At 55.0% G+C, this 18,712-nt stretch overlaps 1 long non-coding RNA gene across 1 annotated transcript; it reads right to left on the reverse strand.

Moving 5' to 3' along the window:
• Positions 1-104: 104 nt before the first annotated feature.
• On the reverse strand, positions 105-6,596 carry LOC149851883 (uncharacterized). The gene is made up of 2 exons (XR_016439506.1): positions 6,237-6,596; positions 105-5,839 (listed from the first exon to the last, which is right to left on the reverse strand). It is a non-coding gene; the product is annotated as an uncharacterized LOC149851883 (long non-coding RNA).
• Between the last annotated feature and the right edge of the window lie 12,116 nt (positions 6,597-18,712).

Raw genomic sequence — 18,712 nt, forward strand, 5'->3', positions numbered from 1 at the left:
GTGTGGCGGGCCAGTAGGGGGCGCTCCTGCATTGAGCTGCCCACCTCCCTGCGCCCGCCCACCTTCCCGGCTCCGAATGCCTCCCTGGGGTGCCTTATGCTCGGCCGACCCCTCTCCCGGAGCACACTCGCTAGTCTGGGGGTAACGTGCCGCCACCACCCCGAGAAGGGACTGTCCGGCCCTGTGTCCTTGGGGAAACACAGGCCTAATAGTCCCACGGGTACTCGACCCGGTACAGGCACTTGGGGCACTTCCCCAAGTCAGGGGGCAAAAAGCAAAGTCTCCCTTAGTCCGCAGACCTAAGGGGTCTCTTAGGCATAATTTAGACCCACCCCTCAATAAGTCTCCCACACCGGTCACAAAGGAGAGCTTTATTGATTACAGGGGGTAGGGGAAACTAGGGTACAGGGTTGAGCAATATCTTAGAAATCCTAAAGAGCAAACAGTGTGGCTGAGGTAGCCTTTTGATCATGCATCTGTGTTACTGCCAGCTAGGTATCTAATCCGATTGAGTCGCTTCCTCACAAGCAGCCTCCAGAGCTCTCCAGTTTCCCCTCTGGAGTCTGGGGTGAGAGAGAGAGCTGGGTCCCGATGGCAAGGCCCCTCTGTCTCCCCTGCTTGGCTGCTGCTTCACCTCATGGCCGAAGAGAGAAGAGAGCCCCCTCCCCCCCCAACCTATACAGCCCCTGTGACCTCAGTCACCTGGGCCAGTGGAGGTCAGCCCCAGCTGGCTGTCAGCCAGCCCATGTGAAATGCATCACCTGTTACCGGGCAGATTCCAGCTCCCCAGGTAGAAACCCCCCACCCAGGTCATTGATGCCAGTCCCGTGGGCAGAGGGAGCAGGTTCCCCCCGCCCCCAGGCATGCAGCCAGCTCAGGTCACCTAAAGAGACCGGCGGAGGTGTGACTCCTCCGTGCTGGCCCATCTAATCAAATGGTTGTAGCTCAGAGATTTTAGTCACAGTGTCACAGGGCAGAGATTTTGGGGAGTAACAAGGTGGCTTTACGCCACACTTCCCCCGCCTCCTTTAAAAGCTTGGATCCGTAGCTTCACAGAGGTATGGAGACAAGCGTGCTAGTTTGGAGGGGTCACCTTTTCAACCCTACAGAAAACTACACACCACATAATACTGGTCCTAACAATAAAACATATAAAACATAACAGCACGTTCAGGAACTTCCCCGCCCGAGCGCTCTCAAGCAGGCCCGAGTCCACCCGACACACGACCCCGAGGCCTTTCGTGACAGGGCGTCTGCGGCCACGTTCTGGCTTCCCTGGGTGTGCTCGACGGTGAAGTCGAACTCCTGAAGCTGCCGGGCCCATCGCTGTGGCTTGGCAGTGGAGTTTCGCATCGTCTGGAGCCACCGCAGTGGGGCACGGCCCGGTAGGACGGTGAACTGCCGCCCCCACAGATAGGGTCTCAGCGTGTTCAGTGCCCAGACGAGTGCCAGACACTCCTTCTCGATAGACGACAGGTTTCGCTCCCGAGGGATTAACTTCTGGCTGAGGTACACCACGGGGGGCCGCGTCCCTTGGTGCTCTTGTAGGAGTGCGGCTCCTCGTCCCGCGTCGGAGGCGTCCGTGGCGACGTAGAAGGGTTCATCCAAGAGCGGTGCCTTCAGGATCGGTGTTTGACCACGGCGGCCCTTACGGTGCCGAATGCTTCTTGGCACCCCGGCCTCCAGACCACGGGGTCAGGGCTGCCCTTCTTGGTCAGCTCACGGAGGGGAGCCGCCGTCACTCCGAATCCCGGGACAAACCGTCTGTAATATGCGGCCAGGCCAAGGAAGGCTCTGACTTGCTTCTTGGTTTGTGGAGGCGGCCAGTCCTTAATGGCCTCGATCTTGTCCCACAAGGGAGCAGGGAGGGGCTGTAGGGGAGCCTTTCTCTTGTCCCCACTTTTGCCCTTCCACTGGCATGTCCCACCAGATCTGCAGTAGTCCGTCACATCCTGGGCAATTTGGGGCCAATAAAAGTTTGCCTGAAGCCACTGGCGTGTCCATTCCCTCCCCATGTGACCGGCACACAGTAAATCGTGAGCCATGGAGAGCAATCGTTGTCTGTATTTGCGAGGTACTATGATCTGGCGATGGGGTTCCCAGGTCTGGGTGCGGCTCTTTGGCACCCACAACCGGTAGAGAAGTCCCTTATCCCAGACCACCTGTTCCCTCTTCTCTGGGGTAAACTCGCTCTCCTGCTCCTGAGCCATCTGCCGGAGGTCCTCCAAGCTGGGGTCCCCCAGCACCTCCTGCCTGAACGCCTCTCGCCCGGCTAAGCTGTCTGCAGAGAGTTCGGGGGCTCCTGTAGGGAGTATATCTTCACCCTCAGGGACTTCGCTGGACTCCTCCCTGAGAGTCTCCTTCCTCTGCCACTGACAGAACAGACACTTCCCTGGGACTGTCACTTAGCCCACCCTCGGGGTTGCTAGTTCCCTCAGGAACCGGTGTGCGATCACCCTCCACTGGGGACTCTCCCAGTGCAGCCAATGGCGTGGGTGTCTCTTGGGGAGTTTCTAACCCTCCCCGTCTAGCATTTTTGCTCTGCAGACGTGTCACCGCGTTAACGCGGTAGGGCTCTAGCTCTAGGGCCTGGTCCATCTCTCTGTGCAGGAGTTCTTGATTAAGCATATCCCATCCCACCAGGATGGGAGCTGGAGCCCCTTCCAGCACACCCATTTCTACATGCATCACGCAGCCTCTCCACTCGATGGGTGACCGGGTTACCGGTATCTCGAATGGTGGAGACCCCACCCCTTGAATGGTAAGGGTCTTCCCGGGGATTATATCTGCAGGTGAAACTAGGTTGGCATCGATTAATGTCATGCTGGACCCCGTGTCCAGTTCCCCAATAAGGGTTCTCCCATTGACCGTTATCTTGGTCCGGTGGGCGGCCATCACCTCCTCCGGGTTTGTGATCCTGTAGCAACAGGCACGCCCCTCAGAGGGGCTCGGGCCTCCCCCCTCACTGCGTACAGCTGTTGCATGTCTGATGGGCTTGGTTTGGTGCTTAACTTTGGGTAGTTGGGCTTGATGTGGCCCGGCTCCCCGCAGTTATAGCACCCCCTCTTCTCCGAATTGGGGTGTTTGGTCAAATCAGGGGCCTCCTTCTGCTCGGTCTGGGACGGCCCCTTTTTCCCTTTTGGACCTGGCCCTCCCCTCCCCCCTCTTTGGACCCCTTTATGTTCCTTCCCAGAGTAGGGGGGCTTCTTGTCTGACCCCTCACGATTAAGCAACAGCTGATCCGCAATTTCAGCGGCCTCTTGGACTGTTTTGGGGCCCCTGTCCTTGACCAGGGTTTTAACCTCCCTTGGACAGCAATGATAGAATTGGTCCAATGCCATGAGCTGGTACGTTTTCTCGGCAGTGTCAGCCTTGGCTCCCCCTACCCATTTATGGAAAGCATCCCACATCAAGGCCCATAGTCAGTCATTGACTTCTCCGGTTGTGGGCGGAGATTCCGGAATAAATAGTCCAGCCCGAACTTGAACCTTGCAGCCACGGCCTGTTTAAATGTATCATAGTCCTCAGCTGTATCTGAGGGCAGGCTGTTCAGGACCGCCGCCAGGTCGCCATCTACCAGAGCTGCTACGTGCAGCATGTACTCCTCCTTAGGCACCTTCAACCGTTGGGCTTGCTTCTCAAAGATGCTGAGGAATACTTCGGGGTCATCTCCAGGTCAGTAGCGAGCGAAGGCTGAGGAGTTCGGTTTGGGGCGTTCCCCGGGCGCTCGCAGAGGGCCCACATCTTCCCCTTTGGTCCGCAGATGGAGTACCTCCAGTTCGTGCTTGCGCTTGGCCTCTGCCTCTCGGGCCTCCGCCTCGCGCTTGGCCTCTGCCTCTCGGGCCTCGCGCCGTGCTGTCTTCTCCGCCAGCTCCATCTTCCTCAGCTCCATCTCCATCTCCATCTTTGCCTTCTCACGCTCAGCCTCCTTCTCCATCTTTGCCTTCTCCAGCTCCATTTTTTTTCAACTCCAGCTCCATCTTTTTCAGCTCCAGCTCATACTTGAGCTCGCCCTGTCGCTCCTCTGTAGGGGTTGATCTCCCTGAGGACTGCGAACTTGGCGTGCGGCGCTGTGATTCTGGGGAGGACTCAGGAGTTGGCGTGCGTGAAGGGGCTCTGTGGCTGAGTCATTGTCACTCAGGAGTTTAATCAGTTCCTCCTTCTTTAGCCCTTTCTTCACATGAAGGCCTCTCTCTTTCGCCAGCTCTTTCAGTTCAGGCACGGTCTTTTCGGTGTACTGCTCCACCATCCTGGCTATCTACACTATCCAGTCGACCCAATGCCAAATTAGAAATTGTTTGCTCAAGAGATTTCAGTGTCTCTATTACTCTTCCCAAATTATGCCTTTAAAGGTGCAGGGTATTCAGATCCCACCTCTACCACCATGTGTAGCGGGTGCAGGGATCCCACCTAGGTAAAACAGCTGGGTATTCGTATCCCACCTCTGCCACTACGTGTGGCGGGCCAGGAGGGGGTGCTCCCGCGTTGAGCCGCCCACCTCCCTGCGCCCGACCCCCTGCCAGGCTCCGAATGCCTCCCTAGAGGCACCTTATGCTTGGCCGACCCCTCTCCCGGAGCACACTCGCTAGTCTGGGGGGTAACGTGCCGCCACCACCCCAAGAAGGGACTGTCTCGGTCCTGTGTCCTCGGGGAAACACAGGCCTACTAGTCCGACAGGTACTCGACCCGGTACAGGCACTTGGGGCACTTCCCCAAGTCAAGGGGACAAAAAGCAAAGTCTCCCTTAGTCCGCAGACCTAAGGGGTCTCTCTGGCGTAATTTAGACCCACCCCTCAATAAGTCTCCCACATCGGTCAAAAAGGAGAACTTTATTGATTACAGGGGGTAGGGGAAATTAGGGTACAGGATTGAGTAATATCTTAGAAATCCTGGAGAGCAAACAGTGTGGCTGAGGTAGCCTTTTGATCACACATCTGTGTTACTGCCAGCTAGATATCTAATCCGACTGAGTAGCTTACTCACAAGCATCTTCCAGAGTTCTTCCCTTTCCCCTCTGGGGTCTGGGGGTGAGAGAGAGAGCTAGGTCCCGATGGCGAGGCTCCTCTGTCTCCCCTGCTTGGCTGCTGCTTCACCTCATGGCCGAAGAGAGAAGAGCGAGCCTCCCCCCTCCCCACCTATATAGCCCCTGTGACCTCAGTCACCTGGTCCAGTGGAGGTCAGCCCCGGTTGGCTGTCAGCCAGCCCATGTGAAATGCATCACCTGTTACCGGGCAGATTCCAGCTCCCCAGGTAGAAACCCCCCACCCAGGTCATTGATGCCAGTCCCGTGGGCAGGGGGAGCAGGTTCCCCCTCCTTCAGGACTGCAGCCAGCTCAAGTCACCTAAAGAGACCGGCCAGGGTGGGGTCCCCTCTTCTGGGCCCATCTAATCAAATGGTTGCTGCTCAGAGATTTTAGTCACAGTGTCACAGGGCAGACATTTTGGGGAGAAACAAGGTGGCTTTCCGCCACACCTTGCACGTCAGGCAAGTCTGTGACATGTTGGAGTGTGTCAGAGCTCCAGCTTCTGCTCGCAGGTGCAGGCCAGCTTGCCCCGCTTGAGGTGCTTGTAGTCTGCGCAGCTGGGGGCAGCTGGCCGTCCCTCCTGTCTGAGAAGCTCCAGCCCTCGTGCAGCTGCCCCATCCTCAGTCGAGGGCAGGAGACCTGCAAGACCCCCGCCCCCCGGCTCCACTACCCGCCCCCCGCCCGTCCCCTGGGTGCTGTCGCGCATCTGGGCAGAGAGCTTGGAGTCAACCTTCTGCGCGGCAGCGCTGAGCTGCGTGGCCTGGCGCTCCACGCCTGCTTGTTCGCCTCCTTCAACAGCTCCAGGATCACGCTGGCTGCAGGGGGTCACTGGGGTAAGTGCGGGGCTCGGGGGCAGACCCCCCTCAGCAGCCCCAGCCCAGGCCAGGCACCCCCAGAGCCCCCCTTGCAGACCCCCAACCCTAAGGGGACCCCGCACAATCAGGATGCCCCAAAGCTCCATGCCCCGCCCCCGCACAAGCCCTGCCCCTAGGGTCCAGGCCCCGCCCATCCCTCCAACCCGGGCCCACCGCCAGGGTTGGCCTGCGGGGCAGTGCTCCTCAGGCTGGTGCCCGTGCCCTCCGCTCGAGCTCCAGCCCCTTGCTTGGGCCGTGCCGGCAGGAGGGAGCCGTGCTCTAGCGCCCCCCGGCTCTAGCCCCCGCGCCCCTGGGGGGTGTGGCTGCCTTCCCTGAATAAAACTGAACGTCTCTTCACTTGCTCCTCCGCTCAGTCCATGCAGCTTCCACGGACGGGCGAGCACTGACTGAACTGGTTCCTCCTCAGGCTCTTGGGCTGTCTGTGCTTAGCTCCGCAGCCACTCAGCTAGCAGCGCTCAAACCTGCTGCTCCGAGCACGGCCCCCCCGCGGGCCTGCTTCCGGGGTCTTGCCCCCCCACCGCGGGGCAGCCCGGGGGGGGCAGGCCTGGCCGGGGGGTTAGCGCCCCCCGCAGTGGGGCCGGCGCGGGGCGGGGCTCTCTGCAGGATCAGCCCCCCGCCCCTGGGCCTCGCCCCGCCCCTCCCCGGGACAGCAGGGGCCGCGGCCACCAGGGTCCTGCCGCCGCCGGGCTCGGAGTGGCGGGGCCGGCCCAGCCCCGAGGCCCGGGGGCGGGGCGGGGTGGCGCCGGGGGGCGGGGCGACAGCTCCCCGCACCGAGGCGGCTCCGCGGCGACGGGCTCCGCCCAGCGAGGGGCGGGGCAGCAGGGCACCAGGGGCGGGGCGCCGAGCACCTCGGGAGCGCGCGCGAGTGACGTCTGACACGCACAGGTCTCCCCGGAAGTAGGGGAGTGCGAGACCGCCCCGCCCATGCGCGCTGGCGGCTGCTCCTCAGGAAGGGCGGGGCTTCGTCACCCTTGGGGGGGCAGAGAGCTTCCTGTTCCCCTCTCGGCAACCCTCCCTCCGCGTGCTGGCGGCCGGCTGCCTCCTCAGTCATGTGTGCCCCTTCGTGTACAACCTCCCCTGTCGCTGCCCGGAGTGTGCAGGGAGTTCCCGCTGCAAAACACTCTGGGTGCTTAACCCCTTCCTTGCACGACTCACGCTACTCATGATCACAGCTTTTGCACGTGGCCAGTTGAGTTGTTGAGTTAGCTTATTGAGCTAACCGTAGGGTGCGGAGGTGTTAGAAATATTATTAAAAATGTATTATCAATAAGTCTTGTTAAAACAGCGCAGCTGTCAGCCCTCCCTGGTGAGAGAACTGGGAGAGCTACTGAGAGCTCTTTGTATTAAGGTATCACTCTCTCTTTGTTTTGCAAAGTTACTATCTCTTTGTTACAGTAAAGCATATACTCCTCAGCTTTTCTCATGCAGATAAGAGTAAATTGCAATTCTAGCCTTGAAGCAAGGAAAATTTAAACTCTTGTAACCTCAGATACTTTCTAACCCTGCGCAATAAGCTAATACATATAAGCCTATCCGCCCCGCATACTTAAGTAGTTAATTATAATACACATGCGACGTATGATTTGACGTATTCACATACATGTTTGTATGAATCGGAAATGAGTTGTAAAAGTTCCTCCTTCTGCACACGTGGTCAGGAGAGAGGGGATAAAGCCAGCTGGGCAGTTTCCCTCGGGGGCAGCAGAGTGTTTGATCTTCTGTCTCTCTCTCTGACCCTATTTGCAAATATATACCTTTTGTGTTGCTAATAGAGTGTGTCTGTGACTGAGAGTTTTTTTCGCCTCCCGAGAAACGAACCGCGATTTTTACATCAGAGGCATGAAAAGATTATTGCAGACCTTAACCCAATGTAAAGCAATGTAAACTAACTGTGGGCAGACGATGCCCAGTCCTACAGTGGGATAACCCAGCCCATTCCGCGCTAAATCCAGGCCAGACTGAATAAAGAAGAAATCCACCGCAACACAGAAAGAAAAGAGTTTACACTTCATTTGTCTACGTCCCCGACCAGGGCACATGACTGATCGGCCCCACAGCATCCCACGCTCCTTAATTCCTCCCCCGGGGCGGTTTCTGTGGTCTCCGATCCGACCTCCGCTCTCCAGGCGCCTGGTGCACACATGAGCTGCCCCTTGAACAATCAAGTGAGAGAGGCAAAGACCAGCTCTCCTGTGCTGTTCCTCAGCCCCGGTCAGTAATAGCCCCACAGGGCCAGGCTTACGTATGCTGCGGTGCCTGGATCAGCCTCCCAGGAAAACTAAATCAATTCTTGTATTTTTTCCCAGCTCAGTAAAGTTTGTACTCCACTCTGGATTGGCACTGATTAATTAATTCAGCCAAACATCCAGCCATGATTCAGGTAGGGGGTTACTGTCCTCCTTCAATAATCAACTAGCAAAAAAAGATGAAGACAATCAAACGTCCATCTATTTTCATCACTCAGTCAGTTCTCTAGCAGTTCTCTGGTGTGGGGTCTTTAAGTCCGTGCCCCGTTATGAATCACGGAGTCTTTAACGAAACGACAATTCTCTATTAAAGAGAACCAAAACGGCAGGGGTTTCACCGCGCCTGAGTCCCCGGGGTCCTGTGGCTGCCCGACTCGCGTGCGGCGCCCGGAGTCCTGGTGCTTCAGTCCACGCAGCGTCCCTCCCTGGCTGGGTTTGGGGGCTGGCTCGAGAGCCCTCTGGGTCTCCACGCTGGGGAGACAGCGCTGCTCCCTCGCTTTGGAGCCTCCTGGGTTTTTTCCTCAGTAGGGCCCTGCTCCCCTTCCCTGCAGCTTGCCGCCATGAGCTCCCCAATGCTCTGGCGATGCATCCCCTGCATGCGTGGCAGCGTCGAAGGGCACAACCTCATACTGCCGCTCTCACTGCAGCTGCGAGTGCAGGTGACACACCACCGGGGCAGCATCACGTTTGCTGCCACAAGCAGTTTCTCCACATGACCCCACTGTTGCCTGCCGTGCTGGGTCATGCCCACTGGGCTGCAGAGGCCCTGGGGGAGGGCAGCAGAGTAGGAGCCCACATCCACAGTGTGCAGCCCATGCCCACCTCCACCTCCACCCATGCACACGTGAATAACTGGTGCCTCCCGCGACTGGGGGGGCACCGTGGTGGTGAGCGGGGACTGCCTGCAGCCGCTGGTGGCCACATCAGCAGCACCGGGGGGGGTGATGACCGCCCACAGAAGCTGGCAGCCAATCTCGGGGGGGCCATGCCCCCTGTGTGCCCCCCACACATCTCCTATGCGTGCACAGATCTGTGGGGTGTGAGTCCCCCGCCCCGCAGGGAGCACGTGCCACAGCAGGGAGCCACCCCGCTCCACCTGAGCCCACAGCAGACATCGGGGGCACTAGCAAGTTTGTGGGGGTGCGGTGGGGGAGTGAGGGGCATTAGCAGCTCCCAGGGAGTCATGGGCACCAGCAGGGCTGGGTGGGGTGGAGGGGGCACCTATTTAGATAATTTGTGAGTTTTCTAATCAGACAATTCATGATTTTTTACCAGGGAAAACCAGGATCCTTGGTCATAACCATGAAAGGAGCACAAAGCCACAGCAAAATAGATGATGATTAGTCTCAGGAGGTTTTTAGCAAAGACTTTATACTATTTTCTCTTTTTTTTGTGTAACTGCCGCGCGGCACTCTCACATTTATGTAACCTTGAAGTAGACTGTTAATCAAAATGAACGCTTTGTACTTCTCTCCACTGGCATTAAGCTACACATGCGCATTCTGTAAATTTCATTTCTTATCTAAAAGTGTCATTTCTGCAGAAATGAAACTTATGTAGAAAATCTGCCTAGCAATAATTATGTAAAAGAAAATTATCCTATCTGTATACTATAGTTAGTGTCATAGAGGCAGTCCAACAAACATTTATAAAAGAGGCAAAAAAGCAGGAAGCAGCAGAGACGACAACTGGAAAACTCTGTGGGCCTGATCACCCCGCAGACCGGTTCTCAGCCTCCCCGCCTGGGTGTCTCCCAGCGAAGATAAAGGCCTCAGAAATCCGACAACTGACAACGATTCACTGTGTTACAGTATTGCTTTGTGTTTCCCAATTATGAGCCGTTGACCAGTTCTGGGACTTAAGGAGTCGGCAGCCGCACCTAGCTTTGGACCAGCTCCACTGTTGGAACGCAAGGGCTGGCTCTGGAACCTCGTGAACCAGCGGACACCCGATAGATTAAGAGACACTAACTACTTACTCTAAGTCGTCTACTTGTGCCAACTCGGCGAACCTCGAGGGCGGCTAAGAGCTACCTCAATTCCGCCCCACAAGCCGCGCGCTCGCACAACTCCGCAAAGCCCGCGGCTCCCCTAAGCGGTGCCGGAGCCGCTAGCCCGGCGTTCCGCCACATGGCGTCACGAACAGGATCCCAAGTAGACGATCAGGCCATGCTAGTCTGCATGTGTCCCTGGCGACTGGGACACCGTTCACCCCCATTAACCTCTGATGATCTTTGGAATCATCTTGCCTATCATGCGGCAGGCGATAGCGACCCTAAGACTCAAATCTCTGGTCGCATTTGGGTGAACGAACCAGGAAGTAAAATCTGGACATGCTCTCTAGCTGCTGCTGCTTTGGGGTGTGTAATGGCTGCCCCCAAAGTCATATTTTCCCCAACAAACGCAGGGGGAAACGAAGCCCTTGCAGGCATTCTCCCTTCTAAGGGAGATGCGTCGCCGGCCTGTGAAGAACAAGCCTCTATTTTAGGGCCCCTTCATAATGTCATAGGAAAGCACCCCCCCGGCCAAATTAACCCCCAGCGAATACCTGAAACTGGGAAGGCCTATGATAGTCTAGTCCGCTGCCGCCGCGAACTAGAAGCCGAGAGGGGAGCCAAGAAAAGACTCTTTAACAAAACATTCCCAGTAATAATTCCCAGTAGAGTGACAGAAGTTTTGTTGCAACACTTCATAAATGCTGTAGGAGCTATAGGAGACTTAGAGTTGCAGCTCCACACTGCATGCCGCAATGCCACAGAACTAGCAGCCGCAAAGGCATCAAGCGTGCTGACCAACCCAGAAGAGAGCCCTGAGTGCTTAAAGGAAGCGAAGTTACTTCCATGCCTTCCCCCAACTACTCCAACTGCTCCAGAATATACACTAACCGAATATAAGGAACCACCTCCGTATTCAGAGCCTAACCCTCCAGTTAACACCGCCGCAAAGCTCCTCTACCCCCCAGTCGTTGCTATTGTTCCACCAGCAGCAGCCGCCGCTCCGCCAGCAGTCGTCGCCGTTCTGCCAGCCGTCATCCCGCCAGCCGCTGCCGCCGCTCCGCCAGCTGCCGTCGCCGTTCCACCAGCCGTCATCCCGCCAGCCGTCGTCGCCGTTCCGCCAGCCGTCGTCGCCGTTCCGCCAGCCGTCATCCCGCCAGCCGCTGCCGCCGTTCCGCCAGCTGCCGTCGCCGTTCCGCCAGCCGTCATCCCGCCAGCCGTCGTCGCCGTTCCGCCAGCCGTCGTCGCCGTTCCGCCAGCCGTCATCCCGCCAGCCGCTGCCGCCGCTCCGCCAGCTGCCGTCGCCGTTCCACCAGCCGTCATCCCGCCAGCCGTCGTCGCCGTTCCGCCAGCCGTCGTCGCCGTTCCGCCAGCCGTCATCCCGCCAGCCGCTGCCGCCGCTCCGCCAGCTGCCGTCGCCGTTCCGCCAGCCGTCATCCCGCCAGCCGTCGTCGCCGTTCCGCCAGCCGTCGTCGCCGTTCCGCCAGCCGTCATCCCGCCAGCCGCTGCCGCCGCTCCGCCAGCTGCCGTCGCCGTTCCACCAGCCGTCATCCCGCCAGCCGTCGTCGCCGTTCCGCCAGCCGTCGTCGCCGTTCCGCCAGCCGTCATCCCGCCAGCCGCTGCCGCCGCTCCGCCAGCTGCCGTCGCCGTTCCGCCAGCCGTCATCCCGCCAGCCGTCGTCGCCGTTCCGCCAGCCGTCGTCGCCGTTCCGCCAGCCGTCATCCCGCCAGCCGCTGCCGCCGCTCCGCCAGCTGCCGTCGCCGTTCCGCCAGCCGTCATCCCGCCAGCCGTCGTCGCCGTTCCGCCAGCCGTCGTCGCCGTTCCGCCAGCCGTCATCCCGCCAGCCGCTGCCGCCGCTCCGCCAGCCGTCGTCGCCGTTCCGCCAGCCGTCATCCCGCCAGCCGCTGCCGCCGCTCCGCCAGCCGTCGTCGCCGTTCCGCCAGCCGTCATCCCGCCAGCCGCTGCCGCCGCTCCGCCAGCCGTCGTCGCCGTTCCGCCAGCCGTCATCCCGCCAGCCGCTGCCGCCGCTCCGCCAGCCGTCATCCCGCCAGCCGCCGCCGCCGCCGCTCTGCCAGCCGCTGTCGCCGTTCCGCCAGCCGCCGCTCTGCCAGCCACCGTCGCTGCTCTGCCAGCCGTCATCCCGCCAGCCGCCGTCGCCGCTCCGCCAGCCGCCGCCGCCGCTCCGCCAGCCGCCGCCGTCACACCGCCAGCCGCCACCACACCACTAGCCGCTGTCGTTACTACAGAACTTAACCCTCCCGCTACTACTACCACGCTAATATCGCCAATTTATCCACCATTGCCGCTGACAACTTCGCCATTAGCCGTCTTACCAGTTGCCACCCGAAAAGCTACCTTATCAGCTGCCACTCGAAGAGCTGCCTTGCCTGTTACCACCCGGACTCGAAAAGTTATTACTGAAGAAGATGAAGAGGAGAATGACACACTTCCATTTTCTAGAGACGAAGGGGAGCAAGAGGAGTGCGAAAGGGGAGAAGGAGAAGAAAGTATAAAAGAAGAGAACGAAGGCAGGAGCAACCAACAGCATGCAGAAAATAACAAAACTAAGGGAAAGTCTCGCAACCCCATGAAAACAGAACGTACAACCATCGTCTTCAGAACGCGCGACCGAAGCGAGTTACGAGAACTCTATTTGGATACACGAATCGGCCCAGATGAAACCCCCGCCATCTGGTTAGGCCGTCTCGTAGTCGTACATGCTATGGAGACACTGGACAAGACAGAAGCGCGATATTTAATGCAACAATCCCAGTGGAGTGGAGGAATCTGCGTGAATACCGAAATTCTAGATGTAGAAGACTTACCAGTGTTATCGCCGGCTGCCCTAGCTGTCGGGGTATTTCTCAACTGTCCCTATAGAATCCATGACGGACTCTCTACTCTACTTGAACAACCAAGAGCTTTGTCACTTATTTATGCCATGATAGGCTGCTCTTTCCTGCGATGGGATCCTAGAGAAAACCAAATTGGCAGCGCAGATTTCAGGACCACTATAGACAAGTGGCCACATAAGTACCTACCAGATCCTAGTAAAGTCCCAATTACCCTAGAGGGAGTAGAAGAAGCATACCAAGTTTATGGAGCCGGGTTTGGGCAAGCAGCTCGCCTAGTAATGATTACTGCTGTTGGCAAGCCTAGCAGTACTGTTCTTCATTTACAACGCCAACTAGACTCCCCTGCCAGTCAAACATTAAAACGATTTGCTCTACTCGCAGAACCGCAGTCTTTTTCACCCACCGGAGTTGTATCTCAGTCGTCTTCTTCATTTCCCCCAGCAGCCCTTACAACTCAACCAGTATGGACACAGCCCTCAATTCAACAGCCAAGTCATCACTCCGCTCATAATTTGCCACAACAACCACCAGCCCAAGGACCACCTACTCGAACGCCATTAGAGCGAGCAAGATTCGGCTTCCTATTGGGGCGATCCGGGCTAGATAAAGCGACTCTCCGAAAGTTATCAGAGGGGGAGCAACTAACCCTCGCCATCAAACTAGGATGGGATCCTAACCGCCAGTCAAAGCCAAAAAACGAGTAGAAGCCGCCGAGGCAGTTAACCTCGGTGGCGAAACTCAACAACTGCATGATCAACGCCCCTATGCAACTATTTACATCAAAAGCAACTCATCCGATAAAGGCCATCTAGGCCTCAAGATGGCAATAGCAATTAAGTTCCTCCTAGACACCGGAGCACAAATTTCAGTCATCCAACCATCTACCCCCCACACCCCGCTTAAAAAAAGAATCCACGTACAAGGCCTAAACTCCGTCGCCAGTGTCACGTTAGGTCGTTGTGTACAGCACCCAACAGGAAAGTCGTTCGTAGCAGCGATAGGAGATGTCAACCTACTCGGTGTCTCAGAGATCCTCAAATTTAATCTCAAGCCTACACTTTTACAAGCATTTCCAGTTACACCCTGTAAAACATCGAGCATCGCACCCCATACGCCGAAAGTCATCAATCACCTGTCGTGGCGCTACACACCCATCCCTACAAAGTCACATCTTCGAGAGTCACTCCAGAAGCTTCTCAACGAACTACAAGAAGCAGGCCGTATTTCCAAAATTTCACATGCTAAGTTTCTATCACCTGCATGGGGCATTGCAAAACCCGGAAGCCCTAACGAAGCTCGAGTCGTAGTTGACTATCATCGTGCCAACAAGCAAGTAGAACCTTTATCGCAGCCCAGCCTTAAGACGCTACCACAGACTTTAAGTGAAATGATAGCCTACCAGGCAACCCCCTGGTTTGGAAGTACCTTAGACCTCAAAAACATGTTCTTCTCTATCCCTATTATCGATGACGTCGGGATACTTAACATGTGTGTAAATGGACAAATGTTTAAATGGAATGTCTGTCCCCAAGGGTACTGCAATTCACCAGCAGTAGCCACGGCAGCCATCAACACTACCCTTGAAGCCTTCTCTACGTCTGAGGATGTTCGCATCTGGAGTTACGTTGACGACATTGCTATCATGGGCAGAACTCCAGAAGTAGTAACCCAGACTACAGCAAAGTTAATACATCATTTACAAGCCCATCAATGGACTGTAAACATGCAAAAATCTCAACTCACCGCAAAGCCACACATTTCCTTCCTTGGCGAAGTATTTGATCATAACACTCGCAAAGCAACAACGCATACAACTCCAACCATCCCCTGGATCAAAGGTACTACCCCAACGAAAAAAGAAATTCAACAATTTCTAGGCCAGCTGAACTGGCACAGAGCGCATGTACCAACAAGTCAACTAGAAGTCATCGCATGTCTACATCAGCAACTACGCGTTAAAACTGATACTCGAAGCATATGGGACCCCACTCACGACTATGATAAGTTACAAGAACTCTTAGAAGCCACCTCAACTACAGTTCTCCACAGCGTCAGCCCCAATGAGTCTATAACTGTCACCCTCGGACATACAAGTCAAATACTTTGGGCAACCGGCACTACCAACGATAACAAGCTAGTATTTTCAACTTATAAAGCCATGCAACCGTCCCAACTTCAGTATGGAGTCACAGGAACCCTCTTACTAGCATCTCAGCTCACTACAGTTGCCTATCCCAGCATCTCTACAACCACCGGAACCCTCATCGGATCAGGCGTCACACTACTTCCACTCCTAATTCCCGACCGACCAGACCCAACTTTTCATGGCTTAAGTACCACCTGGCAAGAATTAGTACAAGTCTTCCATTTTCACTTCCACCACTGGAAGACGAAAGAAGCGCCAGCAAGTTCAACACCTTCCCTCCCTCACCAAAACCTCCTACTAATGTATGGCACCATCCTGCCTGCCTGGATAGCGTCAGATGGAAGTACAGCCCATGGTGGAGCACATGGATTCTTCTGTAGCCCATGCCAATACATTGAAGTAGAACCTGCAGCCCCACCTCCAAACGCACAACTGGAAGAACTCCTCGCATTCAAAGGAGCCCTCCAACACTGCCTAGATGCTCATAATGTCCGTGAACCTGTCCCTGTAATAGCTGTTGACTCCCAATATATCTACAAAATATTAACTGGACAAGCACAAGCCACAGAAAACCAACTCTTGTGGAATGATATCTTTGCCATATTGCCTCTATTTAAAACAATACCTCTGTTACAACACACCCGCTCACACCGACCAGACACTGACCCAGTCCACGCCCACATCGATGCCGTGTTACAAGATGCAGAGAAGCGTGCAGAGGCCATCAAGAAAACAGCAAATAGACCACAACAAGTTGCAGCAGCCATCCTCACTAAGACAGATGTCAATAATCAACACTTAGTGCAATGGCTACATGAGTTCTGGGGCCATATCAGCCCCAACAAAGCTCATCTCAAATGGAAGCGAGTAACTGCTGAAACGCCACCATTTACCATCACACTTAAAGATTGGAAGGCACGAAGTCAAACCTGCTATATATGTAATAAAGTCAAGACTACGCCTACCGCATCGGCCAAACAAGCATATGACCCAAAGTACTTTTCCCCAGGAAAGACGTGGCAAGTTGATCTCATGGGACCACTCCCTGGAGTCAAACGTCAGGCTAAGGCATTAGTCCTAGTCGATCTAGGCACCAGACAATTGCAATGCATCCCGCTTACGAAGACCACCGCTAAAACCGTCTGTTCTGCACTACTTCAGGCCATGAGCCTCTGGCAAGTGCCAAATGAGATCCAATCTGATGGGGGACCACCCTTTACGTCAAAGGCCCTAGCAGTTTTTTGCAACACCTATAACATCGTCTGGCACACTCACATCCCATATCACCCACAGTCGAATGGCGTCGTTGAACGTTTCATAGGCATCCTCAAAGAAAAACTCTGTCTAACAGGAAACGGCACATATTCAAATTGGACGAGCTGCCTACCACAAATTCTGATCCAACTAAATGAAGACAAGTCGTTATGGACTGACAGAAAGCAAGAAACACCAGAACCGTGGGAGCCTCGATTCCAGCCGGAGGAACTTGTCTGGGTAGCCATACCAGGGCCTAACGAAAAGAAACAGCTTCTATACCAAGGAACAATACAATCTGCAGGAACCTACCCAAACACTTATCACGTTAAAACTGACACGCCCAATAAGACATTATTAGCCCATCATAATTGGCTGAGTCGTCGTTCCGAGATAAAAGACTAGCTATTATTCTGTATATAGCTTTTATACCCTGCCTTAATCAGTTTATTTTCTCTACAGGCAAGTGTATCGTATGGGACAGCCGTTCGGGAAACCTTCGTCACCCATCTTGTATACGCGCCTTGACTCCGTAGAAACCACTCCTCCGAAGAAGTGGCTGTATTCCCTGCTAACGCAATACGTCGGCGAGCCTATTCATCGTTCCGTTAACACTACCCCTGCGCATCACTGTCGTAACCACTATACAACACCAGCTGTCACGCCTAAAGATTCCCGTAAATGAACTATAGCTACAAGCTGATGCCCACCATGCTATGTCTATCATTAGTGACACACTCTGTTTTCCTGTTCCTAGTTATTACACCTATCTAATGACCTATGTTGCATTGCAATTCCAAATGTTTCCATTCCACTTAACCAACAGGTTAATAGTATTCGCAAAATAGCTCCCCGTGTCAACGGCATCGCTGGCGTTGGCAACAGTCTACTTTCTCAAGTCTTTAATGCACTAGGTTTTAATATTTCATCTTGGCTATCTAACCTACTTTCAGCACTCCTCTTAGTATTTGTACCTGTTATCATTTTCTTTTGTATTTGTTCTTGTGTTATGAAGTATATCCAAAATCGTATAAACTCTGTAAGTGCCTTTGTCTATACCAAACTTTCTAATGAACCTAACGAAGAAGAACTATTCACCATCAACCTGTTTTTAAATGAGACCACTACATAAATGTTTCACTGCCCCACGGCACGGGGGCATGTAACTGTCTTATAGTTTTTAGCAAAGACTTTATATTATTTTCTCTTTTTTTTGTGTAACTGCCGCGCGGCACTCTCACATTTATGTAACCTTGAAGTGGACTGTTAATCAAAATGAACGCTTTGTACTTCTCTCCACTGGCATTAAGCTACACATGCGCATTCTGTAAATTTCATTTCTTATCTAAAAGTGTCATTTCTGCAGAAATGAAACTTATGTAGAAAATCTGCCTAGCAATAATTATGTAAAAGAAAATTATCCTATCTGTATACTATAGTTAGTGTCATAGAGGCAGTCCAACAAACATTTATAAAAGAGGCAAAAAAGCAGGAAGCAGCAGAGACGACAACTGGAAAACTCTGTGGGCCTGATCACCCCGCAGACCGGTTCTCAGCCTCCCCGCCTGGGCGTATCCCAGCGAAGATAAAGGCCTCAGAAATCCGACAACTGACAACGATTCACTGTGTTACAGTATTGCTTTGTGTTTCCCAATTATGAGCCGTTGACCAGTTCTGGGACTTAAGGAGTCGGCAGCCGCACCGAGCTTTGGACCAGCTCCACTGTTGGAACGCAAGGGCTGGCTCTGGAACCTCGTGAACCAGCGGACACCCGATAGATTAAGAGACACTAACTACTTACTCTAAGTCGTCTACTTGTGCCAACTCGGCGAACCTCGAGGGCGGCTAAGAGCTACCTCAATTCCGCCCCACAAGCCGCGCGCTCGCACAACTCCACAAAGCCCGCGGCTCCCCTAAGCGGTGCCGGAGCCGCTAGCCCGGCATTTCGCCACAAGGAGGAGAACCAGAATTAGGGCAAGGCCAGTGAGGACCCAGGAAAGCCTGCTGCTGTTTGGGGCATGGGAAGAGGAAATGGCACCCCCACAATCAATGTTAAGGGGAACCAGCATGGGTTTATAGCAGACACATCCTGCCCGACTAACCTGATCTCTTTTTATGACTAAGTTACAAAGTGCTTTGATGCAGGGTGGAGATAGATGTTATCTACTTGGACTTCAAACAGGCTTTCTCACAAGCAAACTGAGTAGCTGTGATGTGGATTTTTTCACAATAAGGCAGGCGAAAAACTGGCTTCTGGGACACATGCAGAGAGTGGTGGTGGATGAGGAGGTGTCTCCCTGGAGAGATGTGGGCAGTGGT

Source organism: Crocodylus siamensis, unplaced genomic scaffold (assembly GCF_052110815.1).
Source record: "Crocodylus siamensis isolate JL-2025a unplaced genomic scaffold, ASM5211081v1 HiC_scaffold_74, whole genome shotgun sequence".
NCBI classification, from domain to species: Eukaryota; Metazoa; Chordata; order Crocodylia; family Crocodylidae; genus Crocodylus; species Crocodylus siamensis.